The sequence below is a fragment of the Maylandia zebra genome, linkage group LG5 (genome assembly GCF_041146795.1).
Source record: "Maylandia zebra isolate NMK-2024a linkage group LG5, Mzebra_GT3a, whole genome shotgun sequence".
In the NCBI taxonomy this organism is placed as follows: Eukaryota; Metazoa; Chordata; class Actinopteri; order Cichliformes; family Cichlidae; genus Maylandia; species Maylandia zebra.
The window spans coordinates 34879156-34890148 of NC_135171.1; the positions used below are offsets into that span (position 1 = coordinate 34879156).

General features: G+C 39.0%; 1 protein-coding gene across 8 annotated transcripts in view; it reads right to left on the bottom strand.

Annotated features, from left to right (window-relative positions):
* tead3b (TEA domain family member 3 b) overlaps positions 1–8792 on the bottom strand; it is a 31427-nt gene extending 22635 nt beyond the window's left edge. For 5 of the 8 annotated variants that reach the window (XM_012918191.4, XM_004547563.4, XM_004547561.4 and 2 more), the window contains exons 1-2: positions 8614–8791; positions 8120–8265 (exon numbers count right to left, since the gene is read on the bottom strand). The gene's annotated coding sequence lies outside the window, so the exon portion shown is untranslated. Of the gene's footprint in view, positions 1–8119; positions 8266–8613 lie in introns of all 8 variants that reach the window. The other 3 variants (XM_004547560.4, XM_012918189.4, XM_004547559.4) reach the window with 1 other exon arrangement.
* Between the last annotated feature and the right edge of the window lie 2201 nt (positions 8793–10993).

A 10993-nucleotide genomic window follows, 5' to 3' on the forward strand; every position in this document is an offset into this window, starting at 1 on the left:
TTTACTCCCAAAATACCAGTAAAGCAGTTGTAATTAACATACTGATTCAATTAGAAGATCTCTCACCAATGCACTGTAATGTCCCTTCGAGCCAGTTTGGGTGAGAAACTCCACAGCATAGTAACAACTTGCAATGATTAAAATACAAACAGTCCTCAGTGTTGATAGAAAAAATAAATCAGTTGACTGATGTTGAGTGGCATTAACTGAATGAGCATGTTCGATGAGCAATAAGTACTTGTGAAGCAAAGGTGATAGAAAATCCTCAGTTCCTCATTCTCTACTCGAATAATTTACAGTTCTTTTTCCTGTTACATGAGATTTAAAAAGGAATATCCTTAATGTTTTGGGCTTGAAATTAAATACAAATTAAAGTGAATGACATCATTCTGGTTTTGCACACCAAACACAGCCTTAACTGAAATGGCACTCCCAACAACAGCAGCCTCCTCTAGCAGGAGAACGCACCTTGCAGTGTGGCAGGAGCAGCTCAAGGAAAGCAATAAAGTGCTCATGCCTTTTACCAGGCCTCTAAATTCCCAGATCCCAATCCAGTAAGCATCTGCATGTTACACAAGCCCGATCCATGGAGGTACCACTTGCACCCCACATGTCCTAAAGGATCACCTACTTCTGTCCTAGTACCAGTAACTGCAGGACTATCATCAAAAGGTCCTACATCGATAATAGGTCAGAGCTATTTGGGTGGCAAGCTTGCCATTTTAATATCATGGCCTAATTAACATTTTACTTAAGAATGAATCAATTGTATTGTGTGAGACAAAAATGAGACAGTGGTCACTTTCATGAGTAAACCATAGTATGAAATATAAATCTTATAAGGGTGATTTTTGTTTCTTTTCCATTCAGCTTAGACAATTGTGACACACTTTGGCTCATTTTAATTTGCTGACATTTTATAGCACAATTGAGAAACTGTTATGGAACTGATACTGATAATAACCAGCAGCTCCCATGTACAAAACTGTGTGTAAGACTTTTAGATCTTTTGCCAGATGGAAACACTTTTTTTTTAAATGTGCCCTGGTTGGATGACACACTGCTCTCACATTTTACATAAAAATCAGGGACACACCTCCCCTCCCTCTGTCTGGGAGTCAGGCCATGGGACTCTGAGACCAACATGCTACAGAATTCCAATGTGCAGCAGGAATGTAAATAACACTGCAAAGCTATGTGGCTCGCACAGTCACTGAAACAGCACCATTCATGCACCAGAATCCCTCTACCCATTTTCCCAGTCCTGTACCCAGCGATCACATTACATTCTGTTTTCAGCAATCGGCTTATCTCTGCTCCGGCTCCATCTACGAACTGACCGGAGTTTGTTGGCACTGCTTCTTCTGAGAGAGGGCTATGTGTGGTAAAATGTACCAATGAATTCCAGAAATTCTACTGAGTCACTCTCAGCTGGCTTGCTTGAGGAAAGTTGTCAACATAGCCTTAATCAGGAAAGGGAATCCATAAGTCACACAGAATGGAGGAAATCACTTACAAACACCTACAGGCCGGAAAACAGATTCTGTTTCTTTCAGTAAAAACGAAATAGGTGTCTTGGCATTCAGCAGTTGGTAGGATAACATTTAGTCAAACAGAAAAGGCAGAGCTGACACATTTTTATTTGTTGTCTGTTATTCCTCAAATTTATCTTCCACTGAACATGATATCATCTTGGGTCTCTCAAATGGACCAACCAGATGGGTTTCTACTTACGCAGCGGAATTCCAAGACTACAGTGAGGCAAGACCTTGAGTCAAACTTTCTCTGTCATGTCTGATTTTTATGGCCTGACGGCAACATCTCCTCTCGAGTCCAGCGGTGGGAAAAGAACATCTGTCGAACCTCGAAGACGTTTAAGACCAGACAGGATGGATCATAGTAATACATTTTAGCAGAGACTAAACATCCCACCGTGAGAGCCATGTGAGCCCACTGAGCTAGGACAGCAGTGTAAGTACCAGAAGGGCACAGTATGTGTCCAATAGCTTACAAGTGCAAAGTTAAGCTTTAAGCTTCTGCTGTATAGCAATAAGGGAAACTATTATTTCAACGCCCAGGTTACACGTGTCACAGAAAGGCCTCCCAAAAAACAAAACCACAACTTAAAAAAAATGAAGCCAACAGCTTCAGTTCTTCTAACGGCCACTTGAGGCTGGCTCCTAAAGATCATCAGACTCCATAGACCCCTATGCTAACATTCAGTCATGGAAATTACTTGTTTATAGCCATATACAAAAAAATATTTTGGTCTGACTAGCCAACCCTTCTTCACAGCAGTACAGGAGCCAAATCTTTTTTCTTCTTCTTTGTTTTCTGCTAAAGTTAGGGATGTGACAGAGGGCTATATGCATCTTTTCTAAACAGTCTACAGCATTGTGGGTCAGCCTAAGAGTCCTGGGCCCACCGACTTCAACAATGGACCCATCCTGACAGCCCATGATAAGTATTTTACTAGGTTTTATTTTCTATTTTCAAAATAATTATTTCAATAAAAATGAAACTAAATGCCCTCCCGACCAATTACAAGTGCCCATTTCACAATGACAGTACTTGTTAAATCCGAGGGAGCATGTCATGGTTTAGCAGAGCAGGAAGAAATTTTCCCTCAACTTTCTGCTGTCGATGTGACGAGCATAATGTTTGACTCCATTTGAATCCGTTTTGGTTCCACTGAACTTCTCTGTTTATGAGTTATTTGCACACTCCGTGAAAAAAAAAATTGTCATGAGAACTGTTGACAAATTCATCACTTTTAATTAATACATTTATTTTTCTTGCAGTTTCTGGCTGTGTAAAACGCCAGTAACAAGGCTTAGATGGAGAATGAAGTCAATGCAGCAAGTACATTTTCTGTTGAAAATTGAAAAAAAAAAATGTTATAAAAATAAATTCTTAATTTCTTTACTGCTTTTTTTTTAAGCAGTAAAGACCAGACAGGATGGATCATAGTAATACACTAGAAGCTTTAATAATAAAACCATCAACTACTCTGGTTACTCCTACTCTGAATTTAAGGTAGAAAACACAATCTTGTAAATGTAACTCATTTAAAATTTTAAAAACACCTGAAGTAAATATAACATGAATTCTGTGATCTCTAATACGTTGGTACAGAAATCATCCTTTTTTTTTTTGCCATTGTGATATTTAAGCCTTTAACAGCAACTATTAAAAAGTTGAACCTGGTCCACAGGACTGAAACAGTAGAAGACACATTGGAGCCAAGGTTATAAACAAGATATCTGACACAGCCATTAGATATATTTGCAATATATCTTTACAGATGTTTTCCTTTTATTTTTTAAACAAAAAATTCTACATGCCCTATCAAAATGAAGGTGTATGTAATGCAACACGCGCATTTGCTTTAGGATTTTGTTTCAGTGTGTCAGCCATAATTTTTTATAGAATGAAGTTATTTATAAACCTCACTAGCTGAATACCAGGATGCAAAACGCTATTTTGGCTGTAATGTCAGTACATCTGATTCATTTGGCCACTTGGGGTAGTGCATATCGTTTGTATTATTTATTTATTTTTTCGGATAAAGCCCAAACAAAGCACCATGAAAGGATCAGCTTCCTTCATCTGTTCACATCTCTGTACACCCCATGACTCAGTTCTACTGACTCATGTCCCAAAGCAGATTGTTAACAGATTTCCTTCAAATCTGTCTCTTCCACTGTTGATCCATCAAGCCTGTTGTGTTTGCATGTCTCTCTGTCATTGCTCACAGTCGGATTGTATATTCTTCCATCTGTACACTACAAGATTTGTTCCTGTCGTTATAAATGAAGTCTTTGTTTAGTTGCTGTAAGAGTTGGGACACTTGTTGGCAAAGAACAGGCCCCTACTGGCAGACATAAGCCCCCCCGCTTAGCTGGGAGTAAAACACACCTCCACTGAACTTAAAGTCTCGTGTATACACAGTTACAAATCACAGACCCAAACTCCTCCACATTAGAGAAGCACACATCTTGTTAAGGTTGAAGGGTGCTCACAGCTGTAGGGTCAGTGCTCTCGTTCAAAGTGAGACCCCCACCACACACACCAACAGTCTGACAAACACACACACACATTTAACAGGGGAAACAACAGGTCTTGGCGGCAGAAGGAGCAGCTGCTCTCTAAGGTCAGATTACAGATAAAGAAAACATTTTAGGTTCCGGGCCAGGAAAGCTGCTCTCTGACAAGAGCTAGAAACATGGCCTTATTCCTCCTTACACAGAACACACATATGCACATGTTTAACTGCAGCGCCTTCATTTAGGAGATAAATCTAAGGTGATGAGCTGGCACAAGTGTCAAGCTGTGTGCTCTCTGCGTTTGCTGAAGGCACCACTGCCTTTTTAAGACTCATGAAAGCACGAGCCCATCTTCCAAAAAAAAAAGAAAAAAAAAAAATCAGTCACCACCTTCCCCTCTCCCTTCTGTGTCTGTGTTTGGCCCTAATAAATTCTCTCCAGCTCCTCCAATAACTTCCTCCTACTTCCTATCTGGCAAGGCACTCAGGAAACAATCAGAGCTGAGAGTGAGAGGAGGGCTGGACGGCCAACAGCTCACACGGCAAGAGACAGAAAGAAAGGCAGAGGGAAAAGCTAAGACAAACACATGAACACACACGTACCACATGCACACTCTGTCAAGTCAGACATTTGCAGTTTGATACCAGCTGCCTGCCCGAGGAAAAAAATAAGGCTCAGAATAACGTCTTGCACGCAGAAAAGAAAGCGATCTGAGCTGGAAGTGTCTGGCACACATTCCTCGATTATTTACACCATGAAAATGAAGAGAAATGACTATTATTTATTGCTTTCTTTTAATCATTTCACATAGCATGGAAACCGACTAACATGCTGCATGGAGGCAAAAAGAGGTGGCTGGTTTCCTATGAGTCACAGAGTCTAAGGCGGATAAATGAGTATCACACGTCAAGGCACAGCATGAACATAAGGCCCGATTCATTCATTTGTTGTTCTATTTTAACACTGGATGCTGCTGGCTATTTGGTCTACCTTGAACTGTGACACGTTCAGAGATTTAAGCCTAATCCAGCTGAAAAGGGAAAGACTGACACAAAGCAGGGGCAAGAAAGCCAGAGAGCTTTTTTTTTTTCTTCTTTACAGCCTGAATCAGCATTTTAATCGGAAATTTTCTGGGGAACGTAGCAGAGAAGCCATTCTAGCCTGAATTGGTCATTTTGTGGTGAGAGGAGCGGTTTAAAGCCATAATCTGTGAAACCTTTAAGACATGCATAACTTTGCAGCAGAATGCACCAGCCAATAATTCATGCAACCGTATAAATCGTGGCACAAGGCATTTAAAAGCAGCCACGGCTGTGATCAGAGCTGTATACGAGCTGTATCACAAGGGAAAAAAAAAACTCCAATCTTACATAAAAAGCACACCCAAAGGTTAAACTTGTTCTTCTGTTGAAGACAAAAGTTTAATCAGCCTAAAAACGACTACACCTGTGATGTTTTATATTAGGAGCAACTAAAATGAACTGTGCTGCAGAGGGAGATCATCCCCCAACCCAAAACACTGAGCAGAGGGATTAAAGGAGTTTCACATGAGTGCCCTTGGGTCACTGGAGCTCCAGTGCGACACAGGCCACACACACACACACACACACACACACACACACACACACACACACACACACTTTATGAAGCAGTGCAGGAGTAAGCCTCCTGTTATTTATAATGGAGGCTGGAGAGGAGACAGACATTGTCACAAATAACATTTCTTTCTGAGTACTTCTTCTTTCGAGTAAAGAAATGTGGAACATTGCTAACTCTTGGTTGCCAGAGGAAGAACAACTAAAACCTTTAGCAACTTGGGGACATCTGACACAAAGAGTATTCTGTTCTCAGCCACTCCCCAGCTCCTCCCCTCAGTGGTCTGAAGAGGAGGCCAGAAAGCTTATCTGTTCAAACCTCATGGTTTGGAGGATATGTAAACATGTGCAGTGAATTAATGTGAATAAAATGTTGATAAATTGCATTACTGAGGACTTTCAAAGTGAATTCTATTTTGACACTTTCTTTTTTGGCTCTATGACTCCAACAAGTAGCTCAGTCCAGCCGTTACTAGCTGACAGTGTCAAACTGCATATTGTAATCCAGATCATCATTAATGCCTTTCTGCTGAGAGCTGCAGGCTTTTCTCTTTGCGTCCTCACCGCACAGACATAAGTGGTATTTGTTCAGGTCTGGGTTGACAGAGGCAAAAGTGTCCACCATTTGGACGAGAACTTCTGAAACTGGTGCTAAAAAGCGACCAATGTCTGCACAAATGGGCAAAAGCTCATTAGCTGGTCTTCTGTGGGTTTGACACAAACGGGTGAAGCTGCTACTGACAAACGGTCAACAGACCTGCATCCAAAGTAAACTCTCTGCAGCGCAAACACAGGATGCACTTCACCACTGGAATTAGCCCTACACCACAAATAATTTGAAATACCTATAGTAGCTACAGTTTCTGATTAAGCATATTTAAAAAGAAAAATCAAAAACATAAGGGGATTGATTTGTTACCCTAATGAAGAGAACACATGCTCATTAACTCTTCCCTCTAATAAACAGCCCGAAGGAACACAGCTGGGGATGAAAAAAGGAGAGAAAACAGCCACTTTTAGGGGATACTACCACAAGTAATCTAATTGACCTCCGTGACATGGTAAAGCTATAAAACTTTCCCTTAATTTAACTCCTACACAAGTACAAAGTGTAAATGCTGAATCCGCAATTGCTAAGAAATATAAAGTATGTTCAAGGAAAAAAAAAGACCACATTGTACAGTGGGAGGCCTGATGTATTCAGGCTGCATGAAAACAATGAAAGAGAATCTGACGGAACAGCAGAATGCTTAATCCTCTCCAGATTTACCCATCAGCATCAAAATCTATTATTAGGCATCTTGGCGTGTCTCATTTACCAAGGGCACATTGTTTGGTTGTTCATGTTGGTGTTTCATTTCAGAACATTTCCACATGTAGGTCTTAAGCAGGCCCCAAACTGGAGATCTGGCTTCTCAACCATGACCTAACGTGACAGCAAGAAAAGAGACACCCTATTTGATAGCCGATTATCCTTCTGCTTTAAAAGGCTTTAGAGCGGGCTTAAAGGGCTACACCAAATCAATGTCATACTTTAATTTACAACTGTGTTTATGAAAGACAATGATGTGAAAGAAAAAAAAAAGAGAAAGGCTTTCCTTCTGCCTTGAATTTTAGGAAATGTTGGAGAGGAAACAGTAACAGACGTTAACAGGTTATTCTGCTAACAGCGACCAACCTGACAGACCGCATTCTGCCGTTGAGTCAAACGTGTTGACTGTCAGTGATTTAACTGTGCAGTTCATATGACCGCGCAAACTTAGGATAAAGGAGGTGCCAACGTTTGGCTCTGTCAAAACGGACACATATTATTTTCGCCTAGGTCTCTACTAACCACACACAGTTGTATAGCAGGTGTAGCCTGAGGTGGCACTCATATAATTATACAATTAGCTCGCTACGTATCCATGCATCTCAAATCTTCACCTATGAATTATGTACTTAGAAGGACTTTGCAGTGTATCATCACATGCCACGTTTGAAAAAGTCAAGAACAAAGAACTACATAATTAGACAGATAGTTACTTTCTATAACAACTTTTATTCTGTGGTTTACACTGCATAGTCTTGTACACCTCAATATGCATGTACATAAATAAATTTAGATTTAAGGTGTAATTCCAGATGTGAGTGAAAAAAAAAGCTTTGGTTTTCTAATCTAAAACTTTGATTCATTGCAAACCATTTAAAAATCATTCATATTAATTTGTGAGTGTTTTGATGAAAAAAATGCTTGATTTAAATTTAGTCTTAAAAATGTATTAACATACTGCAATGTTGTTCACAGTCTGCCCGGCAAGAGCTAAAGCGAAAGCAGACGTAGCTGAGCTGACACACACACACTTTTATATGAGATAATCTTGGTTTGTTTAGGCGTTATCAAGAAAACTACTCTGTATTTGTAATTCCATGTAGGAAGCATCAACAAGACCTCCAGAATTTATTTAACCTCGCTTCCTAATCAAGAAGCTGTCTTACCTTAGTGATGCAGAGGTCCAAATCACGCTGATGTTGTGTATTCCTCTAAAACGTTTTCGTCCAAATCGTCTCTCTCCGTGCTTGTCTGTAAAACTGTTGGATTCTTCTTGAGGAGCAAGGCTGGAAGAGTTGGATCCAGGTATGAACTGTCCGGGACAGAAAACAAACATGTTTTTCCCATTTCCTTCTGTCAAACGAGAAACCCTTTTTCTTTTCTTTTTTTTTCTTTTAGGTAAAAGTATGTGCCAATGAGCGGGCTACCGGTGGAAATATGATTGCACATAGGCTGTCAAAGATATCCATGCACACTGGGAAAGTCAAACACAATAGAGTATCAAACTGCAAATGTTTTCTTCCCTCCCAACGCAGGGAGCTCCGCGGAAAAATGTAAAAAATGACAATGATCTGAAAACTTCACCGAGACAAGCGGCATGAAAAAACTCCCCAGAAAAAAGGCTGTGGACAGAAAGAGGGAACATTTGTGGAAGACTTACCTTTTTATTCTTGCAGTCAGCTTATTCTCCTCAGTGGGGGAAACTGATCAATTCAGTAACTTTGTTATATTTTGGCGCGCTGTTGTTTTCCTTAATATTTCTCAGAGGTTTGACAGTATAAGTGGAATGTTAAGTATGACTTTGGTATGAAATCAACGCACTACACTGGAAAACGAAGGGGGAGGGAAAAAAAGACTTTCAAGGAGGAGCCATTGGTGCGCGTCAATCAACAAGGTTTTGGAGGGGGGGGGTAGTGACTTCACCGCAGGCCCCGCCCACAAAATCCCTGAACGCTGATTGGAAACTCTTGTCCGAAAAACCAGTCTGGCAGTACATACACTCGCAGAAATATGTCAAAGGTAGGAAATATATAAAGGGGATTTACATAAAAGACTCCGTGGCTTTATATAAAAACACTGGAACAGTCTTTAAATGAATCTTTCTAAAACATTATTATTATTATGTTTTATTACTGTAGATAACTTTAAAGAAACATGGAATATTTAATGTTTCAAAACCTTAATGCAATTTTTAAAATTTTCTAAATAATAATATATAGGGTTTAAAATGGAAAATTGTGCAGTTAGTTACATGTGGCAATATTATCCTATCCAAAATATTAGTGATAAAAAGATGAGATAATATGGTATAGTATATAAATATAAACAGAACAGAGAAGATCACAACAAATTACATCACTACTAATCACTACTGAATAAATTGGATTTATATGTTGGAGGTATTTTCACCTGCTGGCTCATCCCCAAGAGGCGACCACAAGCGATGGATATGCATATCTGATTTGGCACAGATTTCACATTGGATGCCCCTTCTGGCACATAAATGATTACCTGGGCTCGTGACCCCCTAAGGCTGGGTTTATGTCTTCTCTCATTCTAAAAGCAGGAATCTTTTGCATGTAAGGCGAATATGTTCACTACTAAATGATGGAGTCACCTTCATGTTGCCTCGGAACTTAATTTTAGTCTTAATTTTACAGTAAGACAGAGAAAAAGAAAATGTTATGGTCCCCTACACACTCAATAGAAAAATGATGCCATCTCAATGTCACACAGAACAAACAGCACACATTCAATGGTTTACTCTGTGCGTCTGGTTATGTTGATATTTAATTTTCTTCAAATCTAAAGAACAGAAACCTCAGCTTGATGTTTGGTACTTAATAATGGAGAAATACTACAAATATACAAATGATGTATTATGAAAAGCTTTAGTTAGAAATAGATAACAGACTCAGCTTTATTGTCATTCAACCATTTGACATCTTCCTCTTTCTTCTTATAATTTTCTTAGATTTTAGTATATGCAAAAAAAAAACCTACTATATTAAAAAAAGTACTAAAATATTGTCTAATATTATTTAGAATATGTCATCCAGTCTAAGGTTTTGATTATTCTCAACAGTTTAAATGCAAATCCTTCTCTTAGAAAACTTTCATGTGAGGAAAACAGTTTTCTTTTCCCCCCTAGAATTTTGTTACTTTAATTTCCCCTAACAGATGTTGACATTAATGCAGCCAAACCTGCATAACTCACAGAGAGTAATTTAAAGCTCCCATAAATGAGAATGAGAATCAGAAGGAGCATTACTACTGCTTAAATGTTATTGACAGAGAGACACAAAAATGAAAGCTGGACCTTTACTAGTAATGGAATATTTTATATTATATTAATATTATATTATATAGTATTTTCTTGGCATTTATTGTATAATTACCTCAAGTATATAGCCAATTAGTGAGTGTAATCTGTAACAGTCTTTGTTGTAGTTTTACTTTCACATTTTAGTCTATCTATACAAATAATAATTTGTCATGCAATTATACAAATATACGCTGTAAATGCTCATATTACACTAAATTCCCATAGAAACTATGAATATTGCTCTCCCTCGTATTATCGCTTATTTACTGGAAAGAGGATTTAACTAGTAACCATGTGTGTATCACTGTAAATCTTATAAGCTTACACTCACACCTTTCCATCCAGCAACAGCTCCTTCTGTTGGTCAATAACATGGTTGCAACATTTTTAGATTATGAACGTTTATACACCACACACATATAAGACAGTAGTGTACAGTCATTTTCACACATTGTGTCTAAGAGTACAAATGTATCAGCATGACTACAATAATGTTGGCAGTTGTTTAACTATTGCTCACATTACAGAAAAAAACAATGGGGTAGGAAGAACTCACCTTACAGCATCTCTCCAGAGGAGCTGCCAGTTTTAGGCTTCATTTAATTTGCGAGTCTGGACAACTGCCTGAGCAGGTTCAGGCAGAATACACACCTCTCACTTACTCTGGAGGCCCTCGGTTCAAAGAGGTTTTTCCATGCTGAGTGAAGCTCCTCTC